A 17,468-nucleotide genomic window follows, 5' to 3' on the forward strand; every position below is an offset into this window, starting at 1 on the left:
AAGATGAGACCATCCTGGATTAGGGTGGGCTTTAAGTCCAATGGCAAGTTTTTTTATATACAAAATTTAAAAAAGATTTCTTTATTTTTGAGAGAGAGAGAGAGAGAGAGAGAGAGAGCGAGCACGCAAGTGAGTGGGGAAGGGGCAAAGAGAAAGAATCCCAAGCAGGTTCCACGCTGTCAGCACAGAGCCCGACATGGGGCTCGATCTCACGAGGTGAGAGATCATGACCTGAGCTGAAATCAAGAGTTGGATGCTTAATCAACTGAGCCATCCACATGTCCCCAATGGCAAGTGTTTTTATAAGAGAAGGGAGCCAGAGGACACAGGGGATCTGGCCATGTGAAGACAGAGGCAGAGATTGGAGCGATGTTTCCACAAGTCAGGAGATACATGGGGCCACCAGAAGCTGGAAGAGGCAGGGAAGAATTCGCCCTTTGCTTTCTCAGGAAGCATGTTGACATCTTGATTTCAGACTCTGGCACCCCAGAACTCTGAGAGAATGAACTCCCTGTTTTAAACCACACAGTTTAAGGTAATTTATTAAGAGGATCCCTAGAAATGAATATGCCTTTTAAGGCTCAGTTCCTCTGCCTTCTTGGAAGCAAATGCTCAAGTCTTCTGCTGTCAGAGAACTTTTGAGGAACTGTGGTGGGCCATGGGAGCCATGGTTAGTTCTTGAGCAGGGGCTGGGCAAGATAGAAGCAGTTTTTAGGAGGGTTACATTGACGCTGATAGCCACCATAAATTTGGGGGATGGAGGGAAACAAGTAATGGGGGGCTAGTTGGAAGGCAATGGGCGTACTGGAAAGAACAGGAATTTTGGAGTCAGGATCTAGTGCTGACCCCAGTTCCTTCACTTACTGCTTCCGTTTTTTTTTTTTTTTTTAATGTTTATTTATTTTTGAGGGGGGAGGGTGGGCAGAGAGAGAGAGAGAGAGGGAGACAGAGGATCCGAAGTGGGCTCTGTGCTGACAGCAGAGAGCCCAATGCGGGGCTAGAACCCACGAACCGTGAGATCATGACCTGAGCTGGAGTCGGATGCTTAGCTGACTGAGCCACCCAGGCACCCCTTCTGCTTTGGTTTTTTTCATGTGCATAATGAGGATAATGTATCATGTGTGAGTTACAGACAGTATATGAATTAAAAAGTTACCTGAGGTGTTATTAGTAATAATGTAACAATTTGGATGGTGCCAGGGGAAAGGGAGAAGATACAAAGAGCTGTTTCAAGATCACCAGAACTCAAAATCATGACGATTTAGACTGAGAGGGATCCCGAGGTCATCTAGTCCCCTCTCCTCACTGTCCTTGGGGAGAGCTTGGAGAGAAGGAAGGAAGAAATGGAATTGCAGTGAGGTTTCTTCTTCAGGAGCTGAGATGCCTGCTGGACTCTTGGCCAAGCCTGAGACCGTGGGAGGAGGAGCTACTTTCGGAAGGAGATAAATTTCATTCTGAACCTGGTGATATTGAAGAGACAATAAGCCACCCAGAGAGACTGCAGACAGGCTACAGATCTGGGAGTTTATCACAGAACATCCAGCCTGGAAGCATACAAAACAAAGATCAACTCTCTTTAAAAAACAAACAAAAACGGGGAGGGGGGTGCCTGGGTGGCTCAGTTGGTGAAGCGTCTAACTCTTGGTTTTGGCTCAGGTCATGATCTCTCAGTTTTGTGAGTTCGAGCCCCACATCAGACTCTGGGCTGGCATCTTGGAGCCTGCTTGGGATTCTCTCTCTCTCTCTCTCTCTCTCTCTCTCTCTCTCCCTCTCTCTGCCCCTCCCCCACTAGCTCTCCCTCTCTCTCTCAAAATAAAGAAATAAACTTAAAAAAAAAGGCACACATTAGAATAAAAGCAAAGCGCCAAAGTCTGCTTTGGGAATGTTACTGTTAGAGGCTGGAAGGACAGCATGCTCTATAAGGACAGACGTGGGAAGGTCAGAAAGGTAGTTATGTTAGATAAATGAAAACATGACTGAATTTCAGGTGATAACAGAAATGCCACGTGCTTCTGAAAACTGCACAGGCTAAGGATTAAGACAGGGACACTGCGTTCTAGATAGAATAGCCTTGGGGACTTCACCTTTGTAAAGGAAGGAAGGAGGAAGAGGAGTTCAAGAACCATGATTCAGCGACAGTTTACAAAGCAGACAAGTTAAAAACTGGGTCACTGTTATGACACGTATTTTAGGTAAACTAATTTAAAATTGGGCCAGACCATTTATCATAATTCTGCTCTCTTTATTAGTAAGACAAAAGGATGAACTGAGGTAGTTTTTTTCCCAAGGTCAAAAAGAAGGAGGCTATCCAGATCCCTGCTCTGTACATCATAGCTACTTGCAGCTAGTGACCTACGGAGGGCTCTCTATGGCCAGGACGTGTGCCAGGGACAGGCAGACATAGGAGCTAAGTAAATGTGATCTCTCCATTTGATAGATTTTAGATCGGTTAAGAAACACCTGTGCAAGGGTCCACACTTGAAGAAGCAGAGAGTCAAACACCATACTGTGACATCAAAGTTATACTGGCTCTAGCTACCCTACTTGGTTGGGGAACAAAGCAGGGGATGAATGATTCAGATGATACAGCCTCATCACCTTGGGTAAGTTATTATTGCTTTAATAATAATGAGAAGCCAGCAGCCTAAGAAAGAATCTCATTAACATGGATCCAGGCTATTCCGCCAGGAAATCAGAATCATTTGAATAGTAGGATTTCCTTTTGGGAAGCCATCTGGGAAGGCGATTGGAGAACAGACATCTGGATGCATATGCCCTGTTAAAGGAAAACTTGTCTTTCCCCTTCTCCTGGGTTTTGATCTTCCAAATTTGTTTCCAGGAAAGCCCCTACGTGTGGCCAGGTGACCGGACCAGTCCCACTACTAAGGACAGCTCCTTCTGGCGCCCACCTTGGGGCCGCTCCTTACAGGATTTTGCCTGGTGGGTGTGCTTGAGCCGGACCTCAGGCACCACAGGCTGCAGGGCTGAGTTTCCTCTCCTCCTCTTAAGAAGTGCTTCCGACGGGAATGATGGAGTACTAAAGTGTCTGTTTGGGAAAGTAAATAGATACAAGGCAAATAAATAAAAATGCCCAGAAGCAATTACAGAAAGGAAGTGACATTTTTATGTAAGTCACTTTTCTGATGGACAACAGGCCTCCTTTGCCGAGAGTGCCGTGGGAATGCTTCCGGGAGGAGGACGGTCGCCAAACAACTAGAGCGTCGTGATAAGAAAATCAAACAAAAAGAGGATGGAAAGGCCACCCGGCAGTCACTCGAGGCTGGAAGTTGCTGCCTTTATTTCCTCTCGAGTCCGCTCGCCACCCCCCCACCCCCCCGCTACCGCACTCCCCGAGCGGGCAGTTTGGGGAGCGGGTACCTCTGCTCCGCGTCCGCGCCCCGGTCCCGCGCCCCCCCCCCCCCCCCCTCCGGTTCCCGCCGCACCGGAGCGCCGGGAGTCCGGGCCGTGCCCGAGCCCGGCCGCGCCGCGAGCCCCGGCTCTGCCTGCGCGCCCCCAGGTGGGTGTCTGGCCCCCGCCCCGCGCGCGGGCCTGGGCCGGCCCCTGGGCGGTGTCGCGGCGCGGCCGGGGAGGAGCGGCGGGAGGAGGAGGAGGAGGAAGCGCGCGGAGGAGGCGGGCGCAGCGCGCCGGGGGAGGGTCGCCGCCGCCTCCGCCGCCGCCGCCGCCGCCGCCGCCGCGGGGATCGTCAGGCCGGAGCCGCGCGGCCGAGCGGGCGGCAGGCGGCGGGAGGGCTCGGCGGCGGGAGGCTCGCGGCGGCCGGGCCGGCGGGGTCCGCCCGGGCCGGCAGCGTCCGCCGAGCGGCGGGAGGAGGGAGCGGCGCAGACAAAGAGCGGCGCCTGGGCGGGCGCTGTGCGGCCGCCGCCCCGGGACCCGCGCCGCTGCCCTCCGGCCTCGGCGGGCGGCCCACGGCGAGGTAAGCGCTGGCGGCGGGCTCCGGGCGGGAGCCGCGAACTTGGGCCGTGCGGCGGAGTTGGCGCGCGCCCGGGGAGGGGTCGGGGAGGGGGGCCGGTGCCCTCGGCGCCCCGCCGGTGCCCTCGGCCCCGCCGCGGCCTGGCCCCCCGCGGCCGCAACTGCCCGGCACCTCCCGGCTCCTCACCTTCCCGCCCGCCTTCCAGGCACCCCCCACCTTCTCCGGGCCGGCGCTGGGGGCGGGGGTGCCGGCGAGGGCGCGGGAGGGCGCGGGGGCCTGGGCGGCGCGTTCCCGGGACCGGAGACCACCCCGGGCGCGTGGGGTCGCCTGGCCTGCGAGCGGGTGGCGGGCGCGGAGCCAGGAGCAGGCGTGGGACCGTGCGGTGGCCGGGGTCGCCGGGGCGTGAGTCCCCGGGAAGAATAGCCCGTTTCGCGCGGCCCCAGCGCAGGGACGCGGGAGGCCGAGCTCGGCCCGGAGAACTTAACTGTGTTTATTGCAACTATTTACGATCCCGCACAAAGCTGCTGTCACATCGCATAAAGGAGGTCCTCGACTGGGCGAGGGGCGCTTTGTGACGGGTTCCAGGCTCTGCGTCCTGTCCCAGATTTACATGACTCTTTTACAGCCACCTGAAAGAAAGTTTCTCACATCGCTCTGCCCTCTCGGTTTATTCAGGGCGATTTAACCACCAAGTGGTTCTGGAAGAATTTGGTGTGCGATTTTTAAGGCATTGAAGGCAACTCCCTTGTGAGTGCAGTTAGCGTGGCATCGTGCGGAGGTATCTAATTTGCAAAACGCTTTAATTTGGAGACAATAACGATCGCCTTGGAAGGTCTGCGCGGGATGCTGGGGGTTATTGGCCGAGGAACATCAGGCACCTGACTTTAGCATTGTTAACAGCTTCAGGGACAAAGCAGGAACGCGTGTAGAGTGGGCCTGTATCACTTCAGACAATTCCGGTTGGCAGTTTCCCCTTTATTTGGTTTTGTTTATTTTGCCAACAGGTTTAAGGCTGAATCTGCCAAGTTTGTGTCTGCATAAGGGAATGAGCAGGCCCCAGTGGTGGGCCCCAGGAGCTTAAAAATCTCGCCGGCCCCTCCTTCTGTTGACCCAAACAGAAACTGAACCAGCGAGGCCGGGGGGTATGGCTCGCCCTGGACCTGCAGGCAGGAGAGGCCCGTCCGGGCCCATCCCCAGCGTCTCCCGGCTTCTGGGAAGGGATTTGGGTAGGAATGAAAATAATTCGGGTGTGTTTCATACCACTGCGTTTGATATTGTTAGCAGCAGTGCTTTTCAAGTCTTGAAATGACCGAACATGAAATTAAGCAGGGCTACTTTAACTTATCAAAACAGATCTAAACTTTGCTTCTGAATACTCTCTTAATTCTCTAACCGGGCGTTCCTCGATAGATGGGTAAATTAATAACAGGATTCAAGCGTGTGCGGTTTTTGTATAAAGAGAACGGCAGTCTGTGGACGCTCGGAGAAGAAATGGGCTTAAGTGGGAGAGGGAGCTGTTGATGTAGGTTTTTAAGTGTTGGGAGCAGGGATTTCCTGAAAAACGGGTGTTAATGGTGCTTGTGCAGCAGTGACCCACAAGGGAAAATCCTACCTTAATGAATTCTCCCCTTGAGGTTGATTAGATATGCACTTTTGATTGGAGAAAAAGGCCGGACGTTTGTGGTCATCTGGCTGCAGCTCCTTGAGGCTGAAATTGAGAACTTTAAGCAAGTGGGGAGCTTGTGGGAGGTGCCTGACTCTGGCTTCCTCTCCTGGAGGCCTCACCTGGGCTCCCAGCATCTGCGCTGTTAACCTAAACAGACGCCACCACTGATCATTGAGTTTAGTATGAAATTGAGTGTCAGATCACCACCCTTACAACTGAGCACTCCATCACCCACCTCTGCCCACTTGTGGAGAAGGTGGCCCTTTTTAAACATTTGTTTATTTATTTATTTATACTTATTTTTAAAGATATTATTTGTAAGTAATCTCTACACCCAACGTGGGGCTTGAACTCAGACCACGAGATCGAGTCTCATGCTCCACTGGGGAGCCAGCGAGGCGCCCCGAAACTGGCCCTTTTTTTAAATGGGCGGGGCTTATGTAAGGTGCATTTCTAATAGTTGGGCTCAGTTTCCAGGCTTTGAGTTTTGCTTTATTCCGTGCTGTATGCTTAAATTCTCTTCATCTCTGAAATCAGTGACCCTGCCCTGTCATTTGCATTGGGGGATTATTGAGGTTTTGCAACCAACAGCAGATCTTATGTACACAGTATTTGAGAAAGGCACTATCATCCATATTAAATACACCGGAAATCTTCCTTGCATGAGCACAAACTAGATAACCTTTTAAAATACCCTAAAGACTCCCTGATTGCCTGGAATAACCTGTAGTCCTTTACTTGATCACTTGCATTAGCTTAATTTGCCTTGGCTAAATGAGGCTGTGTTGCTCTCTGGGACACACAGGCTTCTCACTGCCCAGACTGACTTACAGTGTGCGCTGGGGAGAGAGCGCTCGTGGACATGATTCTCCATCATTAAAAACGAGGCTGGTCTAGCTGAGGAGCTGAAAATTGCTTGCTGCAACTGCACGGGAGGGCAGTGGACAATGCTTGGGGAAACTTGTAAGCTAAACTCTTTTCACAAATGAACTGGAAACTCCCCACGACTCACCCCAGAGGCTTAGGGAATTAGTCTTCCCATCCAGAGGGAGAGCAAATGGCGCTTCCAAATTGTTTCTCTTTCCTCAGATGTGTGATGGAAACCCTTCATGGCATGTTTTTACAGGGCCTAAGCTACAAATGCTATCATGTATGTTGTTAGATGCCTGAGTTCAGGCAACTTCGAAAGGGGTCAAGATGGCCTTTTAACCGGTTGTCAAAAGTATGCAGCTTAAGTAAAAATAGTTTCTTATGTCTTTAGGCCGCTTTCGTAACACAGTCGTAAAAATTAGAGTGTTCTTTCTTTTCCTTTATTTTACTTTGAACAGATCCCAAAGTACGTATATTTCTGAAGGTGTAATCAGCTTTAGCAAGTTATACCCCTCAACGCGCGCGCGCGCACACACACACACCCACATGTCACCATCTGCCCTGTGGTTTCTTGTGTTCATATCTTATACATGTGGATGCCCAACAAATATTAAACACATGAATATTGAATGCTGAGCCTGTTGGGCAGTTAGGGCTCTTGTTTCCACTGAAACGTGAGTAATAAAAGATCTCCAGAATCTTTGTACCTCTGCTCAGAACCTCTGACCTCGTGGGTGGCTTTGTCCCCAGGATGTCTGGACAGTTGGGTGAATTTGGTCTGGTGGCCTCTCCATTTGGTAAATTCTTGGTCAAATGCATCATTTATAGTCCTGAAGCTAAACTTAAAAAAAAAAAAACAAAAACAAAACAAAACAAAAAAAAAACGAACAAAAAACAAACCCAGTTGCACACCCACCTGGTGGTTTGGCTGCATATATTACTTTTCAGTAGATTGTCCGTGTCAACTTGAATTGGAAACTCTGGGCAAAGCGTTTGTCCTCCTGGCCTGGTACGTTAATTAGTCATTTCCACCTTACTTTTTTCTCCTGCTTGTATTTTTATTGGTTTTAAAAGGAGAAGCTTCAAGGGCATTTGGAGTTTAAATATTACAGTTTCCTCTTGAGATAGTTTTGCTGGTCAGTGCTTAAATGAAGCCCCAAAGTGCGATAGTCAGGTAAGAATAATAGATACTAACTCGTATGTTAATGTATAGTTTACGGATTGCTTTCCACAAAGGCCATCCTATTTAATATTTGGCATATCATGGTAAAATGGACTCTGGCCCTTATTTCTCTGTGAGGAGACTAGAGCTCAGGGGCAACCCCAGGGATGATGGAGCTTGAACTTGAGTATAAGTCCTGCCCTCCAGAGCCCTTGGCCCTGCTAAGCTGGCAGTAGATAAGGAACGCCAAAAGAGTGCTGGATAGATGTTTTTCTGAGGCTGTTGATCTAATAGCATGTACCACTAATGAAGTGAAGCATCGTAGACCTTGCGTGGATGCCTTTGCCATGTTGCACATGTGAGCAGATAGTGGTGGGAGCAGATTCTCTAATGTGAGCTGACTCTGAAGACGAGCCGTTTCAGGGGAGGCAGGCAGGAGCGGTTACAGTGAGCTGTTGTCCTTGCTTCATTGCTGGGAGCCAGCATTACCTTGGAAAGGCTCTGCAAGTTGAAATGTGCTTATTCACTCTTAGTTTGTATCTCGGTCTGCTCCGGATGCCGTAACAGAAGCACACAGACTGGGTGTAAAACTGAAATTTATTTCTCACAGTTCTGGAGGCTGGAAAGTCCAAGATCAAAGTGCTGGTAGTTTCAGTTCTTGGTGAGTCTCTCTTCTGGCTTGCAGAAGGCCACCTTCTCATTGTGTCCTTGTGTGCTCTCTCCTTTCTGCTTGCAGAGAGTCTGGTGGCTTTTCCTCTTCTTATAAGGTCATCAGTCCTGTGGGATTAGGGCCCCACCCTAAGAATCATAATTACCTCCTCAAAGGCTGTCTCCAAACAGCCACTTTGGGGGTTGGATGGAGCTTCAACATATGAATATTGGGGATACAGTTCATAACAGTAACGCTGTGTTCAAAAACAAGGCTGATTGTTTTAGAAAGTCCTATTGCTTCCCTCATCCAAATCTGGAATCTGCTGATTGGAGAACACCTGCCAGGGATGGTTATAGAGCAGACCTAAGGAGGGGATGGCAGTTCATTATTGGTCATGCAACCTCCAAATAGGGAAGGAGCCTGGGCACTGGGCTTTTAGATGCTGGTCAGGTTTTAGGTAGAATGATTAAGGAGAGAAATCAGTGCTGACTTAATCCATTTATGGATGCTTCACCTCAGTACATGTAGGTTTTTTTTGGTATCAGGAACAAGATAAAATATCAGCTATAGGGAAAGCATTGGGTTTGTATGGTAATGAAAGCCCATCCTGGCCCAAGCTGTAGAGAGCCAAGTGGGAGGGCCACGCTGTCCCCTCTGGGCCTGCTGTTGCTGTGAATTTGTGGGAGCGGGGGAGGGGCAGTGGGAGAGGGAGAAAAAGAATCCCAAGCAGGCTCCCCGTGGGCTGGGAGCCTCACACGTGGGGCTCGAGACCGTGACCTGAGCCCATATGGAGTCAGATGCTTAACCAACCGGGCCACCAAGGTGCCCCATGAAATTAATTATTTTTTAGTGTTTACTTATTTTTGAGAGACAGAGACAGAGAGAGACAGAGAGCTAGGGCGGGGGAGGGGCAGAGAGAATGGGAGACACAGAATCCTAAGCAGGCTCCAGGCTTTGAGCTGTCAGCACAGAGCCCAGCAGCTCAAACCCATGAACCACGAGATCATGACCTGAGCCGAAGCCAGATGCTTAAACTGACTAAGCCACCCAGGTGCCCCCCATGAAATTAATTTTTATATTTTTTATCTTACCCAATAGGTCAAAAATATTTTTATTTCTACGTGTAATCAATATAAAACCTTATTAATGAGATAGTTTACCTTGTTTTGCTTGTGTGCAGTCTTTGAAATCTGGCATGTATTCTGTATTTCTGGCACACCACATTCCTTCTTTCCATTTGGAGTGGCCAAGAGCCTCTTGAGGTTAGTAGTGGCTGCCATATTGCAGAGGACAGGTCTGTACTCATTTTAGGATTTCAGCTTCATCTCTTCTGTGTGTCTCAAAGTTGAGATAGCTAAGGAGACAGCATGGGAACAATTCAGAATAATAGTAATGGCAATTATTATTCCTTAGCGGGCAAGGTCTCACCCTTGTAGATCTAGGGAATAATGTACTATTTCCTGCGCTTAATAAAGTCAGATTTGGTTACATGTAATCAAAATACTTTGTCCAGTTTACAGATATTTTTAAAATGTGTTTTGAATTCTCGAGGGTAAGTTGCCAACTTAAAATAACTTTTGGGTATTAGTGTCCAACATATTTCTGATGTACATTAAGTGCTTTAGAAGTACACAAGCTAAAATCGTATTTTCTTTAGTGATCGTTAGTTTATCTGTTAACACACGCACACACAATCTCATGTTGTGATTACTGGTCTGAGCACTTTATACAAAGTAATAACTCATTGAATCCTCTCAAAAATTAGGTGTAGATACTGCTAGCAAATGGTGGATGTGGAACTCAACCTCAGGCTGACTTCTGAGTCTCTGCTCTTATCGACGAAGCTAGGCCACCGTCTTTTCGTTAAGATGTCTCTGAAAATACATAAACAGAGCCATAAACTTTTATTAGGTATAAGATTTGAGAAACCTTGATGGAAAACCATCGATAAAGAGTGGAGCTTGGGTATCAGTTCATACTGGAACTTCTTGTATCAGCCAGGCAGTGGAGGAAGCCCTGAACTTGGGAAAGACATAATAAATACAGCTGCCCCAGGGGTCATGAACGGCTAGCTGTGCAGGGTCACAGAGGAGCATGACTGGGCACCCTTGGCCTTGCTTCTCCTCTCAGCCCCTCCTTGCTGCATACCACGGGCCATTGCTCCTCAGATGGGCAAACTCTCCAGCTCTGAGGTGGGCATCAGTATCCCTCGGAGGGCTTGCCTTAGACCTCAGATCGCTGGGCTCACCCCAGAGGGTCTGACCCGCAGGATGTGCTTTTTTGCTGAGTTCTCAGGTGGCCTGCGATGGGATGGGAGCCACACGTTGAGAACCACTGTTGAGGGATTTGCAGTATAACACGGGGTGAGTGAGGAGGTTTCTCTGTTTGATGACAGTAGCAGTATTTTAATTTGAGAGTGGCCCACAAGCCTGCGTGCAGGTACTATTGTGCAGGTCTCTGCAGCTGGCTCCTTTGTAAATGGCTGTGTGGGGGGCTCCCCACCCAATTTCCACCACTGTGGGGACTGAGGAGGCAGGACTGAGTTTTCTTGTTCTTCCACTTAGTTCCTGAGTGCTTGTTTTGTTGGGATATCTTTTGGGAGGTCATTGTCAGTTGCTGCTGTTTTTTCTTAATGAGTTCATGTTAGAAAGAGAAGGTAGGTCGGTAGGTACTTGGAGCCTTGGAGCCCAACACACCAAATCCTTTTCTTTTGTGCTTTTGTGAGATCTGTGCAGGTCTCAAAGAATCCCAAAATGGCTTTGAAAATGTACTTCTTGGATCATGAGAGGGGCCAGGTCAAGTGTCAGTCTGGATTTTTGGAAGGCTTCTCTAACAAGGTTCCAATGGGAGCTTTGACATTGGTAATCATTCCAAGTAAGACCGTCCTTAATATACCCTTCTGTGTTTGGAAGGCCCTTAGGGGCTCTCAGAGCATTGGCTAGCTTTTGCCCAGAGCAGGTGGAACTGAGATAGAACCGAGAGTCCGGTGCCCCTGTTGGGAGAAGTATCCATATGTCTGTCCTAAGACTCAGGAACACAGTGGTTTCAGATGGTCCACACCTTGGGCAGCTTCTTTGAATTCACAGTCTTAGATTTGCTGTCCAGCTGTCTCCCCCTGGCCAGCTCTGTATGTAGCATGTTCCAGGAGGAGCAGCAGCAAAGATTTATTTATTTAAACAAGCTTAATAATTCTCCCAGCAGCAGTGGGGGTGGCCAGCTAGTAAGAAATGTTACCAGAAGCTGAAGTCGCAGCGAGATGCCTAGAAAGTGCCAGTGGCTGTCTTACCAGACAAAGCCCATCAATGTCTGCATTGATTTTCCTTAGAGGATGGGGCTCAGTTTTAATATCTTATGAATTTTGGCTGAATATTTAAGGATGTCTGCAAGTCAACAAGTATTTTAATTATGTCACTTATGAGCCTGGCTGCAGAAGAGAAGAGCAGTGCCTGTTCTCTCCTGCCAGCTGTGTCCATTTTAAGGACAATCACTCTAAAAGCTTGTTTCCCTGTTTGCAAGTCTTGTTTGTGTTGGGTGGGGGTGATGGGGAGAGGTCTGAATGGGTGATAAAATGCCCTCTTACTGCTCTGAGTGATGGAAACCAGCTCGGGGACATTGACATAAAAACTGCAAGCTGCTGGAGAATTTTTAAGAGATCAAGAAATAACCAGGGATTCAAGGAGTTATTTTAGAGACAGTTGCAGGAAATTTGACGTAGGTGAATAGTGAATTTTCATCAGCCCCCCTCTTTTTAAAGAAACCTATTTAGGAACAATATCTGGCAAGACAGATATAAAAGCAGATCGTTCTTTGCATCCTTTCACTTCTCCCCTCCATGTTTCACCTTTGCATGCGACTCATTTCGTGTACACCCCCGCCCTGACCATTTATCTTAAAGTCAGTTTTCCATCTGTCTCCATTACCAGCATGCATATGGTTTTTCCTTTACGTGCTTTGGTTACTGCCCTCCTTGGCCCTCTGCCCTCCTTGGCCCTCCCTAGCTCCTAACTAGGAGCTCCTCCTGCCACCCCTTTATTAAGCCATCTCTTGCCTTCCCATGGTTTCCTTAGTAGGTCTGTTTTAGATGGCTCAGTAGGTGAGACCCAGTGGCGACTGTAAGCAAACCACGCCGTTATCCTCTAAACAGAAAAAGGGGAGAGATGACACTCAGCTGGCCATCATAATTTTCTCTTTGAAGCATGCCTGGGTAGAACGGAAGCCCACTTGATGTGGCCTAGTTTAAGGCTCAGGTGTTTAATATGTTGCTGCTTAAACTTGATTGTGCCACTCCCTCAGCGCTGGTCAGGAAGGCTCATTCCACCTTTCAAAAAACAGAGGTAGGTTCCCTTTTTGTCCATGTCTCAGGTCGGTGAGGGTTACATGTTGAAGGAAGAAAATACGTGCTTAACATGATGGCATACTAATATGTGCAAATCCCCATCCATTTTGGGGTCTTAACTGGCTGTTAGGTATGGATCAAGAAATAAGAGCACTTCACTTTGGCAAATATGTTAATTGTTAATATTTTTAAAAACTTAATTGAGAATTGGACCTCCAGTCCTATATATAGATGAGTGGTTCTCAGCTGGGGGTGATGTTGCCCATATGGACATTTGGCAGTGTCTGGGGACATTTTCCAATTATCTTGACGGGGGAGTGTGCCTGGTGTCTTAGTGGGTACAGGCCAGGGATACTGCTAAGCATCCTGAAATACACAGGGCAGCTCCCACCCCAGAAAATCTACTGGCCCAGGATGTCAGTATTTCAGCAACCTTCATGTCAGTGAACGCTTCCTTCCTTTGCTCAAATCCTTAAATTAATGGCACATGTATTCTTTCACACAGTTGCCCATATGGAGATAATTTTTTTTCATCCATTTTTATAAACATGAAAAATATCTATTTAGAGAGCTAGACAGTATTTATACATCTTGTAATTATATAAAGGAGAAACCTCCTTTAATATAACTGACTTAACCACGGTTTATCTTTAATACTGTTGGTGAAGTGTGGCATATGTTGGTTTTTCAAATTGTGTACTTCTCCATGTTTGGACCATGTAAGTATAAAACGTCGATTTGTAGGAAACCTTTTGAAATCTAGCTGAACTGTGATAAAAACATACTCTCCTTAGAATGTCCACTTACAAGGAAGTCATGGAGTCCCTTGTCAATTGTTTTTAATAACTAGTCAATTTTCAGAGTTTGGTCCACTCCAAATCTGTCTGCCTAGCTCAGAATCCTTTTAATCGGTGGCTATCCATAGGAAAAAAAAATTTTTTTTGTAGTTGTTATGGCTAAAGTTCGTAAGATTCTAGGTTCAACCTGACAATCATTGGACTGGTCACATCTGTTAGCTTTCAAATGTTTCATTTCCATCTTTGTATAGTTCCGAAAAAGAAACTCTTCAGGGGAGAGCGAACGAAAATACCGCAAATGAGACCTTATCCAGGGAAACGGAAAGAGAAAATTATAATTTGGCTGTTAGTCTCTGTCCAGGTTAGTGGCGTAGGTGCCTATTAGCTGGGCTGGAGTATGATGTTGATGTCTCTACTTCTTTTTCTCTTCAGACGTAGACTCTGACTTGACAGAGTCCAATGAGCCCAGAAATTAAGAGGGTGGCCGATTAGAAGTTTCCTTGGCTATATCTAGATCTATTTTGTATAAATCACTTCCTGCTATACTGCTCTTCCTTTTTTGTTGCTTCTTCTCTCTTCCTGTTCAGTTATGGGGATAAACACAAAATCAGCACTTTGTAAGTCTTTGAATTTTTCTTAGTGAAGATTGTTAAAAGGCACAATCAGTCCTTTCTTTTTTCTAAATGCTCACATCCTCACGTGGACTGGGGAGGACCTCTGAAAGGTTAACAGTAACTCCTTCTGACAGACTTGAACCTTCTAGGTATGAGCTCTAAAACAATGTAACCTATCTAATTGTTCTTTGCAGGCTCCTATTGTTTGATTCTTACAACAGGGGTGGAGGGAGGCAAGTGTGGTCACTACGCCACTGAGTGAATGAGAAAAGTGCGGGTCACTGGGCAGTGGCTAGCCCCGGGGGTCTTGTGAGTGGCCAAGGGGATCCCCAGGCCCATGCCCTCAGCAGTGCATGGGGTCTGGGTCGTGTGTGTGAGCTGCTCTAATCCAGAAGCTGCGGACTCTGGACTTCCTTCCTGCTTTGTGTATGTATGTCTCCTCCCTGAAAGTAAAATGTTTGCCTTTATTCAGTAACTTCTTGACTTGTGATTTTAATAGGAGCTGGAATCACAGTATCTTTCGGAACTTCATTAGCAGCTAGCCTCGGTTTGAACTTCAAAAATCTTGCTTTGAGCGAAGACTGGACGGGTCCTCTCCTTTTCCCCTGCTGCTAATTTATCTCACGTTGTGCCTCCAGCCCTTAACCTCCCAACCTCTATTTTTGTCTTCTGTGAAACAAGGCCTTAGGGCTCCTGTTTTTAAAGACCTTGCACAGCCCTGCCATTCCCTCTTTAAACATTTGAACCACACCGCTCCTTTTCAGAGGAGTTTTGTCCAAGGAGGGTGGCATGAGCAGACTTCTGTCTCAATTTTATTGCTCTTCCTTTTTTGTGAATCTAGTTTGAGAACTGAAAAGGCACGTGTGTGCAGGTGTAGAAAAGGCTGCGTTATTCATTCTGATCTGACCCACAAATTGGACCGCTGTCCCCATCACACACTTAATGCTTTGCAGTGCCACCTAAGTGACAGGCACCATGCCAAGTGCCCCGGATACAAAAACACGCCCTCAGGGAGGGTATAACCCAATGTGAGATGGTTTTCCAGGTTCCTGCTCAGCTCTCTTCACGATTAACTAGTATTTAAAATGACTGTGACATCTCTGTGGGGTCCTGTAGAGAATACAAGGGAAGATGCACGGAAGTCCCCAAGGCCAGGTAGAACCCGTTTCAAATATTCCAGGGAAGGGTAGTTTTCTTCGAGATCTTTTGGAACTCTTCATTTTACAGACAGCCCCAGAGTCAGCCAAATGCCAACTGAGCAGAGATGCATCCCACCCCCCCTCCCAGGATTGCCACTGTTCTCCCTGGGCCTGGCTGAGGCTCATACTCTCTGCTCACTTGGGGTGAGCACTCACTTTTTGGATCCACGAGTCCATAACTTTCAGAGATTGTAAACCTTACATCTTTGTTGTTTATTTGCTTGAGACTTTTAGATCTTAAAAATTAGTAGGGGTGCCTGGGTGGCTCAGTCGGTTGGGCATCCGACTTCGGCTCAGGTCATGATCTCATGGTTTGGGAGTTCGAGCCCCGCCTCGGGCTCTGTGCTGACAGCTCGGAGCCTGGAACCTCTTCAGATTCTGTGTCTCCCTCTCTTTCTGCCCCTCCCCTGCTCGCGCTCTGTCTCTCTCTCTCTCAAGAATAAACATTTTTTAAAAATTAAAAAAAAAATTTTAAAAATAAATTACAAAAAAAATTAGTAAAGCTACTTTTTGGTGTGTTTAAGAGAAGGCTGGTGTTAGGCGGCACACCGATACCTCCTTATTCCTTTTGTTTTTTTTTGTTTTTTTTTTTTTTTTATTCCTTTTGTTTTAAATTGATAATGGCATAAATGCATTATGGCATTACATTTTAATCTGGAAAAGATTTATGTAGTCAAGTTACTGCTTCACCCGGATTAGTAATGAATATTGTAAATCACTCCTGTCCAGACATTTTGCAGGTTTATTTTGTATCCTACTGGTAGTCTAGTTTGAAATGTGTCTCTTCTGAAACTTAAACTCTGTCTTTCTCCATCATCGAAGTTCTTTTTGTCTATTTTAAGTGCAGTGTTTCAGGCTGTTGACTTCGGCTTTATCTAGTACCCAAATCGTGCCATTCGGCATCAAGTTGGGATGAAGCTGTTGTCTGTAGGTGGGCTGATTTGGGTACTTCTTTAGCCCTGTTTAGCATCAGGAGATAACTGAATACTGGCATTCAACACAATTAAAATCATAATTTGTGATTTGTCTTCCATTTCATACCGCACCAGTTTGCATTTAACTTTTGATGATGTGGATTAGTGTAAAATAGTTTTTATGAGACGCTGTAATTATTTGTCATTAATGCTTGGCGTTTTAATTAACTTAATTTGAGAATAATGAGACTATAACTTGAAATATGAGTTATGTGATGTCACTGTAAAGATTCCTGAATGCATCGATTAAAGAATACATCGATTCCTCGGGGCGCCTGGGTGGCGCAGTCGGTTAAGCGTCCGACTTCAGCCAGGTCATGATCTCTCGGTCCGTGAGTTCGAGCCCCGCGTCAGGCTCTGGGCTGATGGCTCGGAGCCTGGAGCCTGTTTCCGATTCTGTGTCTCCCTCTCTCTCTGCCCCTCCCCCGTTTATGCTCTGTCTCTCTCTGTCCCAAAAATAAATAAAAACGTTGAAAAAAAAAATTAAAAAAAAAAAAAAAAAAAAAAAAAAAGAATACATCGATTCCTGGTTCTCGGCAACCTGAGTGGGAAAGAATTTAATGTATGTTCAATAAGCTTGTTCTGGGTCTCATTCAGGAGAGGAAGTTTTTTGTTGTTATTTACAAACTCGTAGTCTTTATTATTTTACATATTCAAGTATATATAATGTGTTCTCTGAAGAACAGGACAAAAATTGTAATGAGTTGCAACTATATAATGACCTTATTTTATTGTGTTAAGCTAATGGAGTAGATTTCTCTCCTTTTGTTCATTCCAGTTTTCACCCACCTGCTTTTCCAAAGTACACTTTGTAATTCATCCACGTTATGCTTTGCATGTATGTATTTCCAGATAGTACGTATGGTACATATATTTATTTATAAGTTTATTTACCTTGAGAGAGAGACAGTGTGAGTGGGAGAGGTCCAGAGGGGGAGAGAGAGAGAGAATCCCAAGCAGGCTGCGCACTGCCAGCCTGGAGCCCAGTGCAGGGCTGGAACTCAAGAGCCATGAAATCATGATCTGAGCCGAAACCAAGAAGACACTTAACCGATGGAGAGCCACCCAGGTGTGCCTGTATTTTTCCATGAACATGTATTTGATATGAACCTTTAATTTTAGAATAGCTTTAATAATTTTTTTTTACATTTCTTTTAAATTTTTTCAAGTAATCTCTACACCCAGCGTGGGGCTCGAACTCATGACCCCAAGATCAAGAGTCACATGCTCTTCCAACTGACCCAGCCTGGCACTGCTAATTTTAGGATAG

The 17,468-nt window shown here is 46.9% G+C and overlaps 1 protein-coding gene across 4 annotated transcripts in view; it reads left to right on the forward strand.

Annotated features, from left to right (window-relative positions):
* The first annotated feature begins 3,603 nt into the window (after positions 1-3,603).
* The window catches only part of NCK2 (NCK adaptor protein 2), a 153,740-nt gene continuing 139,875 nt past the window's right edge, over positions 3,604-17,468 (forward strand). For 2 of the 4 annotated variants that reach the window (XM_060610032.3, XM_060610039.3), the window contains exon 1: positions 3,604-3,931. The gene's annotated coding sequence lies outside the window, so the exon portion shown is untranslated. The remainder of the gene's footprint in view (positions 3,932-17,468) is intronic. The other 2 variants (XM_060610024.3, XM_060610014.3) reach the window with 1 other exon arrangement.

This window comes from Panthera onca, chromosome A3 (genome assembly GCF_046562875.1).
Source record: "Panthera onca isolate mPanOnc1 chromosome A3, mPanOnc1 haplotype 2, whole genome shotgun sequence".
NCBI classification, from domain to species: domain Eukaryota; kingdom Metazoa; phylum Chordata; class Mammalia; order Carnivora; family Felidae; genus Panthera; species Panthera onca.